The 24,612-nt window shown below is 31.5% G+C and overlaps 2 protein-coding genes and 1 long non-coding RNA gene across 5 annotated transcripts in view; all 3 read left to right on the forward strand.

Annotated features, from left to right (window-relative positions):
* The window catches only part of LOC143075710 (sialate:O-sulfotransferase 1-like), a 156,217-nt gene that overhangs the window by 123,009 nt on the left and 8,596 nt on the right, over positions 1–24,612 (forward strand). The window lies entirely within an intron of this gene.
* LOC143075711 (uncharacterized) overlaps positions 1–24,612 on the forward strand; it is a 135,737-nt gene that overhangs the window by 67,120 nt on the left and 44,005 nt on the right. The gene's annotated exons all lie outside the window — the stretch shown is intronic.
* Positions 6,870–11,756, forward strand: LOC143074463 (uncharacterized). Its single transcript, XR_012977872.1, has 2 exons — positions 6,870–7,006; positions 9,892–11,756. It is a non-coding gene; the product is annotated as an uncharacterized LOC143074463 (long non-coding RNA).

Raw genomic sequence — 24,612 nt, forward strand, 5'->3', positions numbered from 1 at the left:
AGACACTAAGTACACTAAGCAATTGACCAATTAACTTCAAAAGAAGGGTTATGTTTTTTTTCTTAAAACAATATTCTGATCTCCAATTTTATGAAAAATACACATATTGTGGTCAAGCAGATGACAAACTATTCTTCTGATTTCTGATTTTCCGAATATTGTATTATTTGTAAGTTAGCCAGTGACGTAATCCGGTATGTATGGGGTCAATAAATTCCATATGTGGTGAGAGCGAAGCTAGAACGCTATGTAATAAATCTATCTTACCGATTATCTTAACGTGTAAAATTTAGAAGAATGACCTATCAAAATGAGTCTTCAATACTGTACAACAGTTCCATTGATCCTATAAAAAACAAATGCCAACAATAACAACTTATTATGTTTAAATGTGTTTTATGAATTTATTTTAGTCTTAATCATCAATTTCGTAGTCTGTTGAAACCTTTAAGATTTGTTCTCAGTACCGTTTTGTTTTTATAAAGGGACCATTACTAACCGTGTATGAAATTAGCCACGCCCCCTTTTTACCTAATATGGAACATAAAGGGAAGTTACACCAATACTTACCGTGTATGAAATAAGTCCCGCCTCCCTACTAACCTAATTTGAAATATACACGGTCTCCACGCGGACGCTTTTAACCAATCATACTCCTAGAATTGTTTAGGAGGTCAGATAAATGATAATGCTTATTTCGGAAAAAATATTTTGGTGATGGCGTTGTAAAACTAAACATTTTTTTACTCAGAAAAAAGACATACCCTTTTTTGAAGCCAAATGATCGGTCTATAAATGTTTTGTTTTTTTTTAAATACATGGATATGGACAGTATTCTACTGGACCCGTATGCATAAAAACCCCAAGTTACTTAATCCCATTGTAGTACTAATTGTCAATATACAATTTGATGCGACTGTCATACAAGTGAGAAATTTATCTAGCTATAAAACCAGGTTAAATCTACCATTTTCTACGCATGATAATGCCTGTACCAAGTCGGAATATTACAGTTGCTTTTCGTTCGTTTGATGTGTCTGAGCTTTCCGCTTTGAATTTTCCTCGGAGTTCATTTTTTTTGTGATTTTACTTTTTATCGTATGAAATGAAGTAGAATTTTTCCGTTCGGAACAAATCATAACTTAAGTAGCTTTATGCATATGGGCAATGCTGTTCGTGTCCATATATTAAAAAAAGGTAGCAATTCTTGAAAAACATCATTCAACTTATGTCTCCAATTTTTTATGATAAACTGCTAAACGATCATAATGTGACACGTGGCAAATCCTGATCAACACTATAAAAGACATATAAAATCCAATCGGTATTAAAATCTGTTTTTTTTTAATCCAAAACATATGCGTATATATATATAATAACAAAAACAATATTCTTTTTCATAACATGTTATTCACAAATGAAATAGGAAATTCATTTTTTTGATACATTAATATTGTAATTGAATTCATATATATCAATGATATATATTGAATTCATATATTCGGGGGGATAGATTTCTAGAAACGGCAGAAACAAAACAAGGGTAACAAAAGAAAATCAATCCGGAAATAATCTGCCGTATAGTTCTTTTGAACTTTACCGTTAACCACTTATCCGTTTCAATATTCCAACCTAAACACCGAACCGTTAACCACTTAATCATTCTAATTATCAAACTTAAACTCCCTACCTTTACCAAGCATAGTACCGTTAACAGCACTGCTTACAACTACAATGAATAGAACCACAACAAACAACTGCATCTTATGTATTTTTGAAAAAAATGAATTGCAACAATGGTATGCAACAAATCAATAATCGCCTTGATTTAAGAACTACAAAATCATTCACATATAGATAAAATACAACATCAAATCAAACAGATTTGGATGTCAACCGATGGATGTATAAGATGAGAAATCGCTTCAACACTATCATCCATACAAAAATGTTATAGGGAGAGGGAATATAGAAAACAAAAGTACAAACCATTTGCTAATATCTTCAGGAGACCCGAATACATTTTGTATATACAAAGTTAAAAAAATTATATGCTAAACGCCATTTCTTATTTTTTGAAAATCTAATTGAATTCATACTTCCAACGCTTCATACTTGAGACGGGCATGGTAACTTATTAATGTCTGATATATTAAAAATGCTATATGAAGATATACAAATGACTGGATGAATTTATTTTTTTGTACTTAAATGTACGTATTTACAAAAAAACTGTTCTTTTACCTTAACAGGCACCAATTGATTGTTTCCATTTAGTTATAACCTTATTTCAACACAATGTTAAAGTTCACTGGACCAAGCCACTCACAAAACATATCATAAAAGTCCTTCGGACTGTTATTTGTTTGTGAGTGAATTGGTCGAGTTTATACACCAATAAATCCCTTTAAAAAGGCGTTTAATCCTATAATAATCTGAAATAATAACCTCTATTCTATAATTTTAATTTTTTTTTTTTTTTTTTTTTTAACTTATTGTGAAATAAGTTACCTTTAATAAGATATAGAGGTTAACTGATGTTCCAATCTAGCTAATAAATAAAAGAATGATAAATCAAGGTAACAAACAGTCATAAAAAAGCAGGCATTCAAAGAGGTTTTTCCGAAGAAAAAAATAGCGAGAGAGGAAAACATAGTATTCATTTTTTCTGACTGAATTTTTTGTTTTTTTTACAAATTTTGCAATGAAATTCGTACACGAGATTTGATAAGTTATCTTTTTTTTTTAAATGAAAAAAAGAATTAAATGAGAGAAAACCCAAAAGAACCTTAGTCTGAAAATAGCCGTCTTCAATCGTCTTTGAAGAGTTTCATACATTTCCCAGTTAAGTATGACAGCTGGGTAAACGATTTGGAAGTATAAAGATCAATATCATTGCATAGTGCAAAACAAAAACTACTGTTTCTGGAATACATTTTATCAGTCATCATTTCTTTTCATTGAATTTTGAAAAGATAAAAATTAAAGATTAAAATGTAAAAGAGTTCAAATGCAATACATTGAACAGATTTTGAAGAAAATTTCTCAATTTCAAACTGTCTTGGAGTCTAAGTTAAAAAAAACATATGTACGAGAATATAGAACTTACCTTGTTTGATCTGACTAAATTCAGTTACCAAACTACATTTTTAGATGTTTATATATACCATTTTTATGACTGTCATTTTCGTTTCGTCACATAAATTACAATAATTGTAAATGTTTGTCTCCTTACATGTTACTTAGTGAAATTTAGAAATTAAGAAAATTAGAATTGTAATTTATGACAGGTTGTTGACAAATAATTTTACTAATATTTGGGTCTAGTTGATTCTCATTTGCACGATTTTGACATTTCAGCATCATGTATTGAGACTTTATATTACTTTCGATATTATCCCTACAAGCAACACTATATGAATAACGATTAATACTTAAATATAACCCATACTGTCGACACTACAGCTGAGTACAGGTATACATAAAAAATGCTGTGATGGTTTATATTTGACACAGATTCCTACTTTAGTTATTAATCCTACTAGCAACACTACAAGAATACAGATTTTAAATTATTCAGAGATTACTATTACTAGCAACACTACACGAATACAGATATCTACTTTATATATCACCGCTACTAGCAACACTACAGAAATACAGATTAATACACGTGTTTGTCTACAAAAGACACATCAATGACGCTCGAATAAAAGAACTAAAGAAGTACCATGTTCAAGAGAATCGAGTTCCCAAAATCCTCAAAGGCTTGGCAAAAAACTGCTATCATGGTTTTATTTTCCGGGGGTGGGAAATCCTAAGTGTTTCAAAATATTCAGTTTTATTAACAGTTGATTTATAATTATGACTATATCAATAATAATTCATGTCTATACAAAAGTGCAGACAACACTAGGTTGAATATCTGTATCATCTAAAAGAAAAATATAAAATATACGAAAGTCATATAATATTCCATTATATTGACAACAATGTGTGAGCAACACAAACAGACATAATAAAAAACAATGTAAAAAATTAGGATACAGCAGTCATCATTGTGTTATAATCTTAATCATTACAAAACAAAGAAAAGAATAATGGCATATTGTCAGGAACCTCATGCTCAGGTGTTTTCATTTGTTGATGTAGTTCATTATAATGTTTATCAGTTTATCAGTTTACTTATAATACAGGTTTAATAAAAGTTTAAATTCCGTATTTGTTCTCGAGCCCCTCTACTTTCGTATTCTTAACCTTGTACGTGTTTGTGACCTTTCCACTTTGTGACGTCACTATCATACGTACGCTACGTTTAGAATATTCTAACGGTCGATAAAGAACCTTGCATGACCTTAACTTCATTTTCAGGGTTCATTGATCAATGTTAAGTTTTCATGGTTAAGTTTGTCTTCGATGTGCAAAAGGTCCATTAAATATTTGAAGCGTATATGGTGTTCTATTATCGAATGTACATATTATTATAATGACGACTTCAGTTATCCTGTTGTGCTATCTTTAAATCAAAATAATACTAATTAACAATGAACACTGCCTCTTTCTTGATCTTGATGGCATATTTTGGCTTTAATATTAATTCACTTATACGGTGTTTACATCGGAAATAAACACATTTATTCTAAAACCAGTTGTTGACATGATACGGGTTATGTTCCTCTCATATATTTTATGATGGTTTTATACTAACCCCCTTACCGGAGAAATTTGTGCTTGATATTCATATGATGCAAACATGATCTTTCAGTCAGTTTTATAGATTCTTGCCGTCTTGTTACTTCATTATTATGAGGCAGACTTCATACAGGAACTAAGAAGATACTTCTTTGGAAGAAAGATAAGAAACAATATTCTTTTAACTTTACTTTCCGCTAAATAGATATTGTTTTCCTATTAAATAATTTAAAATTTGGTGACTTTGTTGTACACATTTTAAATCGAACTAGAGATAAATGATACCAGAGATATAGTTAAGTCTGCCTCATATCTTGAATTGATTTAGAAATTGACAATGAGAGTCGGTTGAACACAAAACTTCACGACAAAAAAGATGAGTTCAGCTTCCCAATTGTGAAATTGCCATTTCTATGCAGCAACATTCGAGCAGCACCTGCATAAGAAGTATATATATCCCAATTGATACGATTTTCCCAACCCGGTATTTTCTATGATGATATCCTTGATAGATGGTTGCTGCTCACAACGAAGCTATTAAACCAAGAGTTCCAAATGGGGAAGTTGGTTTAATCTCTTCGTACATTTTACTGACGCCATCACGAGTTGTTTGACCATTATGGCATAACCGTTTCACAGATGATATTGGATATATTCCTCTATATGCCGTAACTACAATACCCTTCCATTTTAACGAATGTGACTTACCGAATTAGACTATTTACTAGGGTTGTAATAACATTAACATTACAACGGGTGCCACATGTTGAGCAAGATCTGCTTACCTTTCCTGACCTTTTTGTCTTTAGTTTTCTATGTTGTGTCTTCTGTACAATTATTTGTCTATTTATCTTTTTCTTTGTTTGCTATGGTGGTGTCAGTTTATATTCAATCCACGAGTTTGACTTTCCCTCTGGTTTCTTACGTCCCTCTTTCAATTAAGGTCTGTTGCTTGCAAGTCTGTAACTGCTACTAGTAATCGTTTGTAAAATTATGTATCATTGTCATTCTGTTTAGTTTCTTTTGTTACTTATTCTAATATCGGACGCGAACTTCTTTTAAACTGAGTTTTACTGTGCGTATTGCTGTGTGTTTGTTTTTTCTACATTGGGTAGAGCTATAAGGGAAAGGTTGAAATTTCAAAAATATGTTTAACACCGCCGCATTTTTGCGCCTGTCCCAAGTCAGATTTTTGTCAGTAACAATTTTAATTTTAGTTTCTTATATATTTTGGAGTTAAGTATTGCGTCCATCATCACTATTCTGGTACACATTTTTGTTTAGAGGCCAGCTGTAGCACACTTTCGGTTGCAGGATTTTCCCGCTGTATTGAAAATCCATTGGTGGTTTTCGACTGTTTTTTGCTCTTTGGTCTGGTTGTTGTCTCTTAAATACATTCCCCATTTCAATTCTTAATTTTATTTAGGAACCATGTAACCTTAGGTTTCCAAAATATTCTATAGAAACCCCAAATAAAAAAAAAACACGGTGTTTTGAAATGCACAAGATGTTTTACTGCAATGAACTGTCAAGAGAATATTTTGTTTTCTATCTATTTTTGTTTGCAACTGGATGTGACGTACTATGATTTAGTTGTATTACACTAAAAGAAGACTTTTATGTTGATTAAACTGAATGTGATATATTTCCCTTTGTAATACTGATTATTTCAAACATTCCTGTCAAGTATGGTTCAATTTTGTCAAAATAACCCAAAAACATTCATGATGAATTATTCACTTGCAACCTCGATGGTTAATTAGATGGCGTCTTGACGAAAATACATACTAAAAGAAGTTATATTTTCTCGACCTCATTCCCAGTCAATTGTTTATTTTCGACGTTTGATATTTTGTAATTTATAAATCAAATCGGTTAACATGAATTTGATAGTGCCCCTTTTAACCAATAGCGTATAATACTTTTCAATTTCATTTCTTGTATTTGTTACTTATGAGCTAAAACAGTTTATTGTTGTTGTTTTTTATGTTTATTCGATTAAGAAACATCTTTTATTTTCTTATTTTAAAAATTAAAATGTGTTTATTTTCATAAAAACATTAAAAGTACAAGTAAAAAATATAAGGAAGTGATATTTAGTGATATCTATTTATATCAAATATGAAATCATGTAGTTCAATAGGTAACCCGATTTAATGGAAAGTACTATATTGTTAAGGAAGTGCACTTGCAAATACTTAATCTACTCGACAATAAATAAAGAACAGAATTTACATATGTTAAAGGAAATTATGACGTCTTAATCACGCAGGTATATTAATAACGAGGCGAGCTTAATAGCAAAACTACAGAGGTAAGCACGTATATATGAATATTTGTAATTTTGCACATACTTGTTACCAACTTCTATACGAGTTATACTACAACTACAACGTAACGATGATTATAAGATAGTGTCATGCTGGTTGAAGTAAAAGATATCTTGACGGTATGGTGTGACTCTTCTTATCATGTAACCCCTTAATTTTATAGACATCCTTGACTTTTAAATACATTTAAGCTTTCATAATAAAATTAAATCTAAATCAAGAGGCATATGTTCATTTATGACAATTTTTTTATTATACTTTCCTACATACAGACCAGTAATTGTTTTCCTCCTTATTGTGAAACATTTAATCTTTTCTCAAACTTTTTTGTTAATTAGGTAGGTTTGGATAAAAATGTATAGGTTATTTTAAACATAATAATTTTTCTAACATATAATCATATTATCTCAATATATATCAATTGAGAAATGTTAATGTGATGAGTCAACGAGACATTATCTCCAGAGACCAACTTTCATTGGATGTTTTACAGCGTTAGTCAACAACGGCTTTCAACAAAGACAAAATGCAATACCGTATAGCTAGCGGTAAAAGTCTACGACATGGCAAAATATAAGGCAATTCAGAAATCAACAACCTAGTGTATAAATATAGAAGGATGTGGTATGAGTGCCAAAAAGACAACTCTCTATCTAAGTCATAATTTATAAAAGTAAACCATTATAGGTCTAGGTACGGTATTCAACACGGAGCCTATGCTTACACCCAACAGCAAGCTTTTAAGGGCCCCAAAAATTACACGTGTTAAACAATTCAACATGTTCAAACGGGAAAACCAACGACCCAATCTATATAAAAAATGTTTAAACAATGGATTTTTTTCTGACTTTTAAAAAATATACTTTATAAAAATTAAACATATATACGAATTTAAAAGAATATGATAAACATTTTTGAAAAAATGACTGGTCTTTGCCTCCCACAATGTGATATAAACAAATCTTTAAACCATGCTACGAATAAATCCCCGTTCACATAAAGCATCCAGTCTCCTATAGGTAAATCATCAAGATGTATATTACTCGTTTCAAAATTTGGTGACTATGTGGAACGCATCTATCCAATCGAACTAGAGATAAAGGATACTACAGATACAGTTAAGTCGGCTTCATATCTTGACTTACATCTAGAAATTGACAATGAGGGTCGGTTGAAAACAAAACTTGTTTAATGTTTAACCCCGCCGCATTTTTGCGCCTGTCCCAAGTCAGGAGCCTCTGGCCTTTGTTAGTCTTGTATTATTTTAATTTTAGTTTTTTGTGTACAATTTGGAAATTAGTATGGCGTTCATTATCACTGGACTAGTATATATTTGTTTAGGGGCCAGCTGAAGGACGCCTCCGGGTGCGGGAATTTCTCGCTACATTTTAAGACCTGTTGGTGACCTTCTGCTGTTGTTTTTTATTTGGTCGGGTTGTTATCTCTTTGACACATTCCCCATTTCCATTCTCAATTTTATTTACGACAAAAGAGATGATTGCAGGTTTCCAATTGTGAACTTTCCATTTCTAAGTAGCAACATTCCAGCAGCACCTGCATACGGGGTATATATCTCCCAATTGATACGATATTCCCGTGCTTGCATTTCCTATCATGATTTTCTTGATAGAGGTTTGCTGCTCACAAGGAAGCTATTAAACCAAGAGTTCCAAATGGTGAAGTTGAAATCATCCCTTCGTAAATTTTACGGACGCCATCACGAGTTGGTTGACCGTTATGGAATAACCGTTTCACAAATGATATCGGATATGTTCCTTACGTCGTAACTACAATCCCCTTCCCTTTCATGAATATAACCTACCGAATTAGACTATTTACCGGATTTGTAATCACTTAAGCAACACGACGGGTGCCACATGTGGAGCAGGATCTGCTTACCCTTCCGGAGCACCTGAGATCACCCCTAGTTTTTGGTGGGGTTCGTGTTGTTTATTCTTTAGTTTTCTATGTTGTGTCGTGTGTACTATTGTTTTTCTGTTTGTCTTTTTTATTTTTAGCCATGGCGTTGTCAGTTTGTTTTAGATTTATGAGTTTGACTGTCCCTTTGGTATCTTTCGTCCCTCTTTTGATAATTAATTTCGAATTAAGGAAAACAACATCAAACATCATGCTTATGTTCTTCTAGTAGTCCGAGTTTTGTATGTGCTGACATGAATTATCATTGAAATTAAGATATGTTTATAATTTTATAAATTACAAACTTTTGAATTTTGAAATACTAACGCTTTTTTACCTAAGGAATAAATAATCTTAGCTGTATTTGGCAAACCGTTTAGGGATTTTTTAATCAATGCTTTTCAACCTCGTACTTTATTTGGTCTTCTAAAATTTTTGGATTCGAGCGTCACTGATGAGTCTTTTGTAGACGAAACGAGCGTCTGGCGTAAATGCAAAATGTAATCCTGGTATCTATGATGAGTTTATTATTGCTTAATTATGTGTCTCTAACGATAACTATATATAAAAAAAGATAAGAAGATGTGAAATGGGTGCCTATGAGACGACTCGCCATTCACGTCACAATTTGTAAAGGTAAACCTTTATAGCGCAGCCTTCAACACGAAGCCTAGGTTCACATCGCACAGCAAGCCATAAATGTCCCCAACAATAACCAGTGTAAAACAATTCGAACAGGATAAATGCTTGCCAATCCATGAATGAGAACAACATTAATTGTCAAATATAAAGGTCTTCATATGTTAGATAGATAAGCATTGATACCAAAGGACAACACAGCATGACACCTTCTTCCTATCGAACCGGGGAGGATGTTCGTAAATAATCTATGAAATGATATTGTGTAAACAAATAAGTAGAAAGAAATATTTTGTTTTCATATCTCTTACAGATACATAGTATGAGTAAAACTGTCAAAGAACGGTCTCTGGAAATTTATCATAATTTATGTGATATCATTGGATCAGAGGAAGTTGTGAAAACAAGGAGAAACATATTTTGTGCATTAGATGGTGTTTATCGAGTTCCACTTTTAACAGTTATAAGTAGTGGAAGTAAAGCAGAAGGTTTAGACCTCAATGGTAGTGATTATGATCAAATGGTGGTTGATAAATGGTTCTGTGTTTATGAGGATTTGAGTAAAGTGTCATTATACACAAATAAGAGAAGTATAATCATGAACACCCATGATACAAAACCAGGATTTACGAAGCTCAGGCTGTTTAATCAACGATTAATATGTGTACCGTATATAAACCAGATTGTGGAGGTTGTAGAAGGCGAAGCGTACATTTCAAGTAAATCATTTCGGGAGTACAATTTGTCAGATGACATGATAATCCATGGACCATGCGCATCGTCACCAAATGATATGTTGGATAGTGTATCGTGTTTGCAGTGTAGAGAATGGATAAAGCCTGCTCATCGATGGATTTTCAGATCCAGATCGCCATGGCCAGATCATAGATTAGTTATGTCTGTAGTAAAGGAAGGCGTTTTATTTGTGCCTATTGGCTGCAGAGGATCAGCTAATGAAGATTTGGAATGGCGAATATCATTTTCAATGGCAGAGAAGCAACTTATATTTTCCTTTTCTCATACACAGTTATTATGTTACGCATTGCTGAAAATAATTTTAAAAGACATAATCAAGAGCAAACACGGGGATCTTATTTGTTCATACTTTCTTAAAACTATAATGTTTTGGTTATGTGAAGAATCAAGTCCTTCAGAATGGCATCCTGGAAAAATAATTTCCTGTATTATGATCTGTTTTAGACGACTGATTTACTGCGTGGAATATAAAACTTGTCTTCATTATTTTATTCCAGAGAACAATCTTTTCGAAGGCAGATTTACTGATAACCAACATAATGGTTTACTAAATACATTGCATGATCTATACAATTCATTCTGGGACAACGTTAACTGTACGAACACATTTCAAAGGTTTAGAGAAGAACAAAGAATGTCATATTTCCCTTATTTGACAGCGTCTTCACTATCATGCTTACCATACACCAGTAGTGTGGTTACATTTACGTGTTTTATAAACATGAAACAAACCATCACGTGTTTAATTGACAATAACCATAATGAAATTAGTGCATACATGTTGGCACTGATTTCCAACCAATGGATTCAATCACCATATCATGCATATGCAAACAACTTTAAAAGAAGAAACAAATCTGTGTACAAACAATACCAGGTACATTTCAATTGCCTCAATACAGGGATATATTCTGACGTCAATACCGCGTGGTCATTGCTGGCATCTTTTTTTTATAAACATGATAGATTCCATGAATGTATATATATTGTGAACTACTGTTTGTCAAAATGTACTCCTGATAAAATTATGTTACGTTTAGACAATAGATTGTGCGAACAGACCTATTTCCAAAGAGTCAAGAAAGCAGTAGGAATTATATTAGCATGCAAACATTTAATCGTTGATATGGTGTTGTTTAAAAAACCATATCACTTATTTCCAGTAGAATTATTCCCTATAATTCCACAAGATGTTAGAAAAGACATCTTCAGAATTCCTGCTGTGGTGTATTTGAATATGTTATCGTTTTTGTGTTTATATCATCTTGGAGATGATAGAGGCAAACTAAATGCTCTCAGGGATCTAGAACTAACAATTCGAAAAAAGTATTTCATTTTTCCGTGCAACTTGTATTACCAAATTGCAAACAAATGTCTACGAATTGCAAAAAGTATGATGTAGATGATAAATATCTTGTTGTGCGTTTTTGATTTCATTTTCTTAAACCAATCAACAGTGACAACATACGTGAATGTTGGTACTGTCAACGTACTTCCGATTGCCTTAAAAAATGTCATTTAAAGTCCGATAACAAAATTCCTTCTAATTTTTGAGTGGCACAATTGTTCACGATCGCATTTCTTGGAGGAATCGACATATCAGATACGCATCAAAATATGTTTAACAAAGCCGACAACCATGAAATTTACTTAAGGAATGACTGTAATATTTTTTTCTGTCTATGAAGAAATAACATAAATAATTTGGTGCACACTGAATAACGCGCAATATGTTATTTCGAATAGACAGAAAAAATATTACAGTCATTTCTTATAATTTAATTCTAAATTCCATTTTAAACCGTAGAAAACCATGAAAAAACGTTGATGACGTCACGGTCACATGACTAAATTATGTATATGGGCTCCTAACAAAATTACGTCAGCTAATCAGAAGACGCGTTACATCCAAAATTAAATTATTTATGTGTGACATTTGTTGCAATTTAGTAATTTGTATCTGCCGTGCAAAATACTCAACAAAACGAAGTGCTTTTTGCAACATTCATCTGTAACACACACAAAAATATAAGGGAAAAGGGAAAGGGAAACGACATGAAAAAACAAACGTCATTATAGATTGCAAAAAACAAATAATTTCTTCAAAGACGACAATTGCCTTTTTCGCAAAAAAGAGACTTTAGTTAGTTGCTTTAAAGAAACCTTGCGAGAATTAAGGAAAAGGTAATTAGTGTCTTGTTAAGTGCTGTACCAAAATATTGGTAAATGTTGATGAGCTGACATAACTATAAAGGACTAAAAATAGAGCCAAAAACGGGAGAAAGGAATACGAATTATGCTTTACGTAAATATTTCTTTATTTACAAATAACTGTAAAAAAAAGAAGATGTGGTATGATTGACAATGAAACAACTCTCCGCAGGCGACTAAAATGACACAGAAATTAACAACTAGAGGTCACCGTACGGCCTTCAACGATGAGCAAAGCCCATACCGCATAGTCAGCTATACAAGGCTCCGAAATGCAAAGCAATTCAAACGAAAAAACTAACGGCATTACTTATGTACAATAAATGAACGAAAAACAAATATCTAACACATAAACAAACGACAACTACTGAATAACAAGCTCCTAACTTAGGACAGGCACAACATACATAATGTGCCGGGGTTAAACATATTAGCAGGATCCAAACCCTTCCCCAAACCTAGGACAGTGTTATAACAGTACAACATAAGAACGAACTATAAAAAGCATTTGAAAAAGACTTACTCATCAGATGGAAAAAATACTATAGCTAGTGTCCGTATTTGCATGTCGGTACCGACGTATTGACACACTTGATACACTTAGGTTCCAACTGTCCTTTTACAACTAAATAAATCAAATTTATACGTATGAGCCCTTTCTATGAAAGATATCGTTCTATTTCAAAAATATGTACATGTTTTGGCTTTTAAACTTTTATATCTGAGCGTCACTAGTAAGTCTTGTGTGGACAAAACGCACTTCTGACGTATTGATATTTTAGACCTGATACATTTTGTTAGCTATTATTTGTGTGTTTCTTTGTCAAATATGTTCTCATATTTATTTGTATTGTAGTCCTGTAATGTTGTGTTGTCATTTTAATGTTATATTAAACATGGCCATTAAAGAGGGAGGTTTGGCATGCCACAAAACCAGGTTCTTTAAAAAAATGTCCTGTACCAAGTCAGAAATATGATCATTGTTATATTATATAGATGTAGGAAGATGTGGTGTGCGTGCCAATGAGACAACTCTCCATCCAAATAACAATTTATAAAAGTAAACCATTATAGGTCAATGTACGGCCTTCAACACGGAGCCTTGGCTCACACCGAACAACAAGCTATAAAGGGCCCCACAATTACTAGTGTAAACCCATTCAACCACGAAAACCAACGGTCTGATCTATATAAAAAAAAATGAGAAACGAGAAACGCGTATAAATTACATAAACAAACAAACACTAATGTACATCAGATTCCTGACTTCGGAAAGGTGCACACATTTGCAGCGGGATTAAACGTTTTAATGGTACCAAACTTCTCCCTTTTTCTAAAACAATAGCAAAACATTACAACATAGAAAAACACACGATAAAATATCAATTGGAAGGCTTAACTCAACAAAAAAATGTAAATTAACACACTATGGACGAAGAAATTTGATCTGCGATATCTGAATGCAAATGCACAGTTAATAAAATATTAGGGACAAACATTCAAGGCCAAAAGTAAACAAACAAGTCCAAACAAAGCCCTGGCAAGACACCACTGCGAAATATTTAACCCTTTGAAAATAATCACTTTTGAAAAAAACGGTTTTAATAATACAGGTAAATAGTTCGTTTCTGTGTGTGTTACATTTTAGCGTTGTGTTTCTTTTGTGTCGTTTGTTTCCCCTTATATTTGAGTGTGAATTCATATTATTATAAGACGTGTCACGGTACTTTTCTATCCCAAATTCATGTATTTAGTTTTGATGTTATATTTGTTATTCTCATCGGATTTTGTCTAATGCTCAGTTCGTTTCTGTGTGTGTTACATTTTAATGTTGTGTCGTCATTCTCCTCTTATATTTAATGCGTTTCCCTCGGTTTTGGTTTGTGACCCGGATTTTTTTTCTTCTATCGATTTATGAGTTTTGAACCCTGGTATACTTCTGTTGCCTTTATTTATATGTCATGATGTTATAAAAATGAATAAAGGAAACTTAGCGTTGGTGGAAATGAGTCAGCATAAACAAACAGACATTTAGAAATTTATCAATAGACGGATATCTATGCCAAGCTTGAAAAGTTTCAAGTCAATTAAACTTAAGTTAAATTCAACCATGAAAACAATGCTATGAGCAATCAACTCTCGAAATAACGGAAAACATAATGATATCACATGCGATCATAGGTGTCTTGGACGTGCCAATAATTATAAAATACAGGTAGATAATTATCAAAGGTACCAGGATTATAATTTAGCACGCCATGAATAACAAATGACACTGCATGATCGCAGTAACTGTATGGTGGGACAGTCAAACTCATAGATCGAAAATAAACTGACAACGTCATGGCTAAAAAAAAAAGAAAACAGAAAAATAGTACTATACAAGACACAACATAGAAAAATACAAGGCGTAGCTGAGGGTTATCTTAGGTGCTCCACATGTGTCACCTGTCGAGTTGCTCGTATTATTACAAACCCGTTGTATGGTTGTAACTATATGGTCAATTTGTGCAATTTCAGGACATTCATTACTGAAAACATGGGGGGGGGGGAATCGAATAACTGTAACACATAAAGCTACACCTAATGCATTGCATCATTAAATTATTCAAATTGTATGATATTGTCTCATTATAGGTAGACATATGTAATATTAGTTATTTCAAGCATTCCTGTCAAATTTTGTCAACAATTGAGAAAACGAAAAATCCAATTTACGCGCCGCATCATGATAGGAAATAATGTAGACCAATAAATGTTCAATTAATTATATCATCTACCTACAAACAGTTGAATATGATATAAAAGTTGACTTTAAGATAATAGATACCACTTATTGACCTCTTTGTCTTTCTTATAATGTCTCTTTTGGTCAATTTATACCTCTCATTTCCTCAAAATGTCAATTCTTTGAGCTGATAAATAAAACATTTTGGTAATTTTCACACATTTGTGATAGAAATGTTATAATAAATGAGTAATTGAAGTATTCAAGCTTAATAAACTAACCATATAAAACTTAACTGTCGAAGGATGTTTCAAAGAGTCCTTGTGTACAAATTAAATGTACGCAGAGAGGGAAACTAAAATCTTTTTTAAGTGAAAAATTTGTTGACGCTGCTTAAAAACTAATTTCATTTACTTATAACTATATATTTATATGTATTTAAGCAATAAAAAGGAAAAGTCTGCTTTATAGCAGAATATAAGAAATAAGGAGAAAAAGCTCCAAAAACACTGAGTATGACTTATTCTGTCTACTGATATATATTCATGATATATTTCTATTTTCAGTGAATGTTCTCATAAAATGTGTTTTGAAGACATAAAGCACTCCGGTTATTTCATTTTTTTTGTAATATTTCACTTAAAAAGCAAGAAATTTTAACAAATGAGACCACTCACATGTGCAGCTTCCCATATTACTAGTAGGTGTAATACAACCATCGATTTTCCCCTATTAGTCTTTGTGAAACTTGCACTTTTGGAAAAAGTGAGCAGATTTTATTTGTGTTTCAAATAAAAAATTCTTGGCATGAGTATAGTTTTATCCTGCCCAGTACTATTGACAAAATTTCACATCAAATGTCATTGCATATAAGAAAATATTCATCACTGGAAGTTAACCAATCAAATTTTCACCTCTTTTTCTTTTAACTGTGTACAAGCTTTAGTAATCATATGTAACCTCAAGTTTCTAAAATCTTCTTTTAGAATCCCCCTCCTCCCCCCCCAAAAAAAAATGGTGCATAGAAATACACAAGATACGTGTTTATGGTGTAGAAATGTTTTACTGCAATAAAATATAAAATTAATTACCTACAACTGTTGAATTCAAATTATTATTTTTTCTACCTGTTTTTCGTATTTAACCGGATGTGACGTATATGATTTGATGGTATTACACCTACTACTATAAATGAATAATGAATATACACCAACACTTGAAATACCTATTACTGCAAATGGCCTTCAAGAATTTTGACAGAACACATGTGATCCATGAAATTAAACCAAATGATACCCCTTAATTGTGCATAGTAGTCGTTGTCAAGATGAAGAAGGTTTTTTTTCTTTAAATCTCTATTTTTCCGAGCACAGAAATTATAATGTAATGGTTATATCTAAGAAGAATGTATTCCTGTAGTTTATAGTAGGATAATATATAAAGTATAAAAATGTATTCATGTAGGGTTGCTTATAAAGGTAATATCTAAAGTAGGCATCCATATCAAATATAAAACCAGAAATCATATGTTGGGTATTCCTTTAGTGTAGAAAGTACATGTAGGGGTTATATTTAATTAAGAATCTGTTTCATCAAGGTTATATCTAAAGTATTTTAATCTGTATTCCTGTTGTGTGGCTAGTAGGGGTAATATATAAAGTATCTATTTGTTTTCCTGTTGTGTTGCTAGAAGGGGTTATATTTAAAGTAGGAATCTGTATCAAATATTAAGCCATAAATCATATGTTGTGTATACCTGTAGTGTAGACAGTGGGATTTATAGCTATTAAAGTAAAATCTGTATACATGTAGTGTTGCTGGTTGGGGTGATATCTAAAGTATTAATCTGTGTCTTGTAGTGTTACTAGTAGGGGTAATATTTAAAGTATTCATCTGTATTCATGTAGTGTTGCTTATATGTGTAATATCTAAAGCAGTAATCTGTATCAAATATTAAACCAGAAATCATATGTTGTGTATACCTGTAGTGTAGAAAGTAGGGGTAATATCTAAAGTAAGAATCAGTATCAAATATTAAGCCTTACAGCATGTGTTGTTGAAATGTCAAAATCATGCGAATGAGAATCAACTTAACCCAAAATAATATAAAAATTACTTGTCAACAGGCTGTCATGTAGAACATTTTTAATTTTCTTAATTGTTAAATTTCACTAAGTAACATGTAAGGAGACAAACATTTATAATTATTGTCATTTATGTGAAGAAACGAAAATGACAGTCATGAAATTAGGTATTATCTACTAATTACATGTATTTATAGCATGAACTTAACGTTATTTCATTATGAAGTATCTTATTACAGTAAATATTACACATAATCACTTGACCAAATGGTATATATAAACATCTGCAAATGTAAATTTGGTAATTGAAATTCAAGCAGTTCAAACATAGAAAAGGTAAGCTCTATTTTCTCGTACATATAACTTAATTATTTTAAATGTAGACTACAAGACAGTTAGACATTTTCTACAACATCAGTTTAATTCATAACCAAACTCGAACGACAGCATTTGTAGCAATCCCGATTTTTTATTTTTAAATGGAAAGGTAATCAGCTATTCAACCTTTTGTTAAACAATGTGAGTTACAGAAACAATGAAGCTTCCATAATGTCACAATATAAGGTTATTTTTGATAAATAAATAAAGATAGTTTTACTCTTTTTACGTTTATAATTTTAACTTTTGGGTTTTTTAAATTTGATAAAAACAAATGATACCTGATGAAAATTATATCTGCTACGTGTATGAGAAGCGGGGAAACGAGAATGTTTTTATTTTATTTACAAAAGATATTGTTTAAAAACAGTTTTAATGTATATAATTTCAACATATTTTTAGATACAATGTTACAGTAACTGTCCTTATTTCTCTTTTAATTTTCTAGCATTTAAACTTTTAAATTATCTGCGTTTTTCAAAGTATTAACACGTTTTCACGAATACAAACTGCATGTTTAATGATGTCTTTATTTGGCAACTCTTGGCTTGCGTAATTGGTACATTGTATAATCTGTTTACAACGTCTGGATTTTATTATACACAATTAGCGTTACATTGTATTTGATCAATTTTGGTAATTAACACATACGGGTTTCCTTTTAAAGTACCCTGTAGTGTTAAAAGATGAACCATTTCACAGTCAGGAAAATCCCTTCATTTACATACAAGTGACACATTTACCACCTATTAAGGGATAGTTAATTCATACTCTTTCTTCGCAGTATAGCCAGTCGAGGTCGTTAAAAACTCCCATCATCATCATCATCTCTTTCTTCATTATATTATTAGACATGTTCAATTGTAAACATAAACACTCTGACAACATTCTGATAAAATACATGTATTTGCATACTCGTGTATTTTCAAATTATAGGATCATGCAAAACACACGCCTTGGCTCAAGTTATATTGAAATAATTATTTTGTATTCTCTTGTTTAAAATGAAAAAAGGTCACAAATAAGCAGAAGCTAAACTAAATTTTTTCCAAGTCCACATCAAGATTGGTAGACTTAAGCTTCGGTTGAGAAAGCGTACCGTGTTTATCGATTTGATCTTATTTCTTCTAGTTAAGAGTTCATTCTTAATGACATGTTGTTTTCATATTTTGAAGTACAAAAGGAAAAGCTGCTTACAATTTAGTACAGTGTTATTATAATAGTGCATTTCTCCCTACACCTGAGATTCATGTAGTATTTGCAACTGGATGTTTACACAAATCAATCCATCTACCCATTTATTATGTGGCTATAAGATGTAAAAAAAAATATCAGTTTACTGTTACAATTCATCGTCTTAGTTAAAGTTTCCGTTCTGATACAAGCATATCGAATTGTAAAATCTGCTGTTAGGAAAGTTATGAACATTTTAAAGCAGTGCTTTGTTATGTAAGCAAGATCTTAAAAAAAAATCCCATTACTGTTTTAAAATTTTTCCATGGTTCTGGAGTAAAGCTTTGGAGATTTCCTTATTTATTCAAATAGAAAAAAAATATCATCGGTCCGACATATAAAAAGCACCTTGCCATTTTTTAATATCATTAATTATATCTTCAAGCAGTTCTGTTTTGAATCGGGAAGAATAATATCTACTTCAATTCAAATATTCGCTCGGTGTGACTCTCTGAAACCATCAATACGTGAACTTTGCTGCAAAAAGTACTATACAATATATGGATTTATTTTTTCCGTAAATGCGAAATAATCGACACATCTTACAGCATTTACTAGGGTCTGGATGGGGTCTATCATATCTGTATTCTATGATAATTTAGATCATATTTCTCTATTTCTTTTATATTTTATGCCCATTGTCATGATTATTTTCTATTCTGTATATATTAGACCCTTTTTATCTAATTTTTTGGGAGTAAATTATTTTCTTTTTTTCTTCTTTTAGCTCTTATCACGACCCTCATTTACGTTTGTTGTGCATGCGAGATATAAACTGCAGTCTCGCAAAGCTATACCTGTGTGAAGACAACTTAACAGTATCAATGTTTCATATACTTACTATGAAGTAAATAAAATGCATTTCTTTACGTACATAAATACATCCGACAAATGTTTGCAAAAATAAGCAAATATTTGTCAGCATTTACTTTGGTTGTAAATGTTTAATAAACCGCGGTCTCTCAAAACTTTGCATACGTCTATAAAGATATGTTGCAAATATTAATATTTATCAAAATAACTATGATAGTGGAAAGTATTAGTAAATACAATACATGTCTTTACATACATAAACTATATCGACAAATGTTTGCAAATATAACACAAACATTTGACAGCATTTACTTTGGCTGTAAATGTTTTATAAACCACGGTCTCTCAAAACTTTGCATACGTTTGTAAAGATGTGTTGCAAATATCGATATTTATCAAAATATTTATGATAATGGAAAGTATAAGTAAATAAAATGCACTCCTTTACATACATAAACGATATCGACAAACGTTTTCAAATATAACACAAACAGTTGACAGCATTTACATTGGTTGTAAATGTTTTATAAACCGCGGTCTCTCAAAACTTTGCATACGTCTGTAATGATATGTTGCAAATATCGATATTTATCAAAATAACTATAATACTGGAAAGTATTAGTAAATAAAATACATTTCTTTACATGCATGAACGATACTGAAAAACGTTTGCAAATATAACATAAACATTTGACAGCATTTACATTGGTTGTAAATGTTTTATAAACCGCGGTCTCTCAAAACTGCCCACACCTCTGTAAAACAAATATGTAAATTTTAAACTTTGCATACATCTCCTATCCTGGAAGGTGCATGCAAATCTAAGGCCTATCTTTACATATCTTTAGAATATGAATAAAGATATGGAGATAAAATAATTATCTTTACCATATCTTTGAGAACGTCCTAAATAATGCCAAAGGAATAATACATTTACATATACATTAGTAGGTCCACAAATATATCTGGCAGAAAAGTAGTTACATTTGTCAAACATTTACATGATTGCCCAAATTGTTGTAAATCTGCCTTTTTGTGTAGTGCGACAGATTTTTTCTGATATCTTTTTGTGTTTGTCGTATTCATTTCAGTTGTTTTACTCATTTGTGAACTCTGAACACCAAAAAAAAGTAGATATAAACATAAAAAGAGTGCAAAATGTGCTGTTTTAATAGTCCAAGTCTAACGGTCAGTATACACAGCAGGTGAAATGTGAAATTCTATGCACTTAAAAGTTGTATTCCTAAACAGATTGCACTGAATCTATATCAAAAACACTTATTACTAATTGTTTAACCATTTCTGTTTCACAGACTACCTTTATTTTCTTCAGTTGGATAGCTAGTGGTTAAAATATTGGCCTTTTGAGGCTAAAATTTCATTCAGGTTTTAGACAGTAAAGTTAATAAACTTTGCATCAGACCATACTGTCTTCATATATAGTTGAAAGTGAGAGTCTTGTTACATCCAGGCTCCATGTTTTATCATATCTAAGCACAGATTTAAGCAAAAAGAAGCATATCTCCATATCCCATATCATTTATATGCTTTTAAATATGCAAATGTTGGGAACGGCCTAAATTGACAACCTGTTTTTTTAAGCTTGACATTGCAAAAGACCATTTTATCCACATGTGTTATGCTATTTGAAACTTATATTTCCATTTAAAGTACATTTATAACATGTTTTAGTTTTTTTGATAACTTAACAACTTCAAAAAATTGTGGTAAGTGAAAAATATTACATTTGATATAAGGCCTCACTTTATTTGAAAACCTCTATTTTTTGGCACAGGCTCATATAAAATTAACTTCTGGCCATTTTTCATAAGTCTGATACATGAAGTATGCTATCTGTTGCTTTAAATAGATGATAACTTATACATAGAGACATTAAAAAGTGTTAGTTTTGGTATCTTTTGGTTTTTAAAAGCTCAAATTTGATAGTTGAAATTGTTCTAATTTAACGCCACAATTCATCCCCCAAAGTTCAGATATAAAAAATGCCACATTTTTTTTTTATTTGGTATCACATGTCTTTAAAACTTTGCAAACTGTTTTATAATATACTAAGCTTAAATTATGCCAAGTTTTTTTTAGAATTGGTCAAGTTTTAGGCCCCTAATAGGCCCAAGACCACAATTATTGACCCCGCGTTTCGTTGTCCACGAATATAGTTCCTTTTAATTAGAGTGAATTTTTCCTTATTTTTTGTCTTTCCCTTCCTCACTCATTTCTTAGTTTTTTTGGGTGGAAATGAAAGAAGAGAGGTGAAATAAATGGATGTTGTATTTAAACTGATTTTGATATGGAATTAGTGATTAGGCCAAGTGCAGAAAGGTCATATTTACAGTTTTCGGAACATCTCTTGACTTGTCAATAGGGGTATGGATGTGTATTGGCTAAATTTGTAAAAGTGATTGCTTCAATCTTTTACTGAATATATATTTGGACTAGGACTATACATTACACACACAAAAAAATTGACAAAAGTGCATGGTGCAATTTTTTTAATGATACAAAACGTTATAAAGAACTGATAGAGGAATTAATTGTGGTCTGTGGCCATTAGTGACGCTCAGATCAAAAAAGACTATAAAGCCGAACAAGTATTTAAGATGTATAATTTGTCGGTATTTGAGAGCAATCAACTGCCACTCAGCCTTTATAAAAGGTCCCATCCGATATCATTTGTGAAACGGTTATTCCATAACTGTCAACAAACTTGTGATGGCGACCGTAAAATTTACGAAGGGATGATTTCAACTTCACCATTTGGAACTCTTGGTTTAATAGCTTCCTTGTGAGCAGCAACCCCCTATCAAGAAAATCATGATAGGAAATGCAAGCACGGGAATATCGCTTTAAATGTTAACAAAACTGACTTTTTCGAAAGACTAAGGATTTCCCGCCCACAGAAAATATAACCATTATAGCAGTTCTTTGCAAAGCCTTTTAGGATTTTGGGAACTCGGGAACTCGATTCTCTTCAACATGGTACTTTATTAGTTTTTTATTTGAGCGTCAATGATGTGTGTTTTTTAGACGAAACCGCCTATTAATCTGTATTTCTGTAGTGTTGCTAGTAGCAGTGATATCTTAAGTAGATATCTGTATTCGTGTAGTTCTGCTAGTAGGGGTGATCTCTGAATAATTTAAACTCTGTATTCCTGTAGTGTTGCTAGAAGCGGTGATATCCAAAGCAGATATCTGTATTCGTGTAGTTCAGCTAGTCGGGGTGATCTCTGAATAATTTAAAATCTGTATTCCTGTAGTGTTGCTAGTAGCGGTGTTATCTAAAGTACATATCTGTATTCGTGTAGTTCTGCTAGTAGGGGTGATCTCTGAATAATTTAAAATCTGTATTCCTGTAGTGTTGGTAGTAGCATTAATAACTAAAGTACCTTTCGACAGTAGGGGTAATATTTAAGTATGAATCTTATTCGTGTAGTGGTGCTTGTAGCGGTAATATCTAAAGTAGGTTTCTGTATCAAATATAAAGTCTAAAAACATGTTGCTGAAATGTCAAAATCGTGCGAATGAGAATCAACTACACCCAAATATTATCAAAATTATTTGTCAACAACCTGTCATCAACTACAATTCTAATTTTCTTAATTTCTAAATTTCACTAAGTAACATGTAAAGAGACAAACATTTAAAATTATTGTCATTTATGGGACGAAACGAAAATGACAGTCATAAAATTAGGTATTATGTACCAATTAGATGTATAATTAGTACATGTAATTAATATTATTCTATCATGAAGTATCTTATGATGGTTAATATTGCATATAATAACTTGACCAAATGGTATATATAAACATCTGAAAATGTAGTTTGGTAACTGAATTTAGTCAGACCAAACAAGGTAAGTTCTTTATTTTTGTACATATGTTTTTTTAACATAGACTCCAAGACAGTTTGAAATTAGAAATTGTCTTCAAAATCTGTTTAATGTATTGCATTTGTATTCTTTTACGTTTTAACCTTTAATTTTTATCTTTTCAAAATTCAATGAAAAGAAATGATGACTGATAAAATGTATTCCAGAAACAGTAGTTTTTGTCTTGCACTATGCAATGATATTGATCTTTATACTTCCAAATCGTTTACCCAGCTGTCATACTTAACTGGGAAATGTATGAAACTCTTCAAAGACGATTGAAGACGGCTATTTTCAGACTAAGGTTCTTTTGGTTTTTCTCTTATTTAATTATTTTTTTTCATTTTAAAAAAGATAAAATTTGTCAAAAAACCAAAAAAAATGAATACTATGTTTTCCTCTCTCGCTATTTTTTTCTTCAGAAAAACCTCTTTGAATGCCTGCTTTTTTATGACTGTTTGTTACCATGATTTATAATTCTTTTATTTATGAGCTAGATTAAAACATCAGTTAACCTCTATATCTTATTAAAGGTAACTTATTTCACAAAAAGTTAATAAAAACCAAAACTTTAAAATTATAGAATAGAGATTATTATTTCAGATTATTATAGGATTAAACGCCTTTTTAAAGGGATTTATTGGTGTATAAACTCGACCAATTCACTCACAAACAAATAACTTTTATGATATGTTTGTGAGGGGTTTGGTCCAGTTTATACACCAATAAATTTCTTTAAAAAGGCGTTTAATCCTTATAATTCTTTAAAATTGGAGATAAGCAATATATTTTTCCACACTCGTAACCTCTATCACACGTAAATTGTATATTTGTGTCATTGGATAGGCATGTAGCATGAATATATTTTTTGGTTAACGCAAAAATATGTACTCAATGAAATTTGCTATCTAATAAAAAATAAACTTCAAAAACTCTTATCAT

Source organism: Mytilus galloprovincialis, chromosome 5 (assembly GCF_965363235.1).
Source record: "Mytilus galloprovincialis chromosome 5, xbMytGall1.hap1.1, whole genome shotgun sequence".
Classification (NCBI taxonomy): domain Eukaryota; kingdom Metazoa; phylum Mollusca; class Bivalvia; order Mytilida; family Mytilidae; genus Mytilus; species Mytilus galloprovincialis.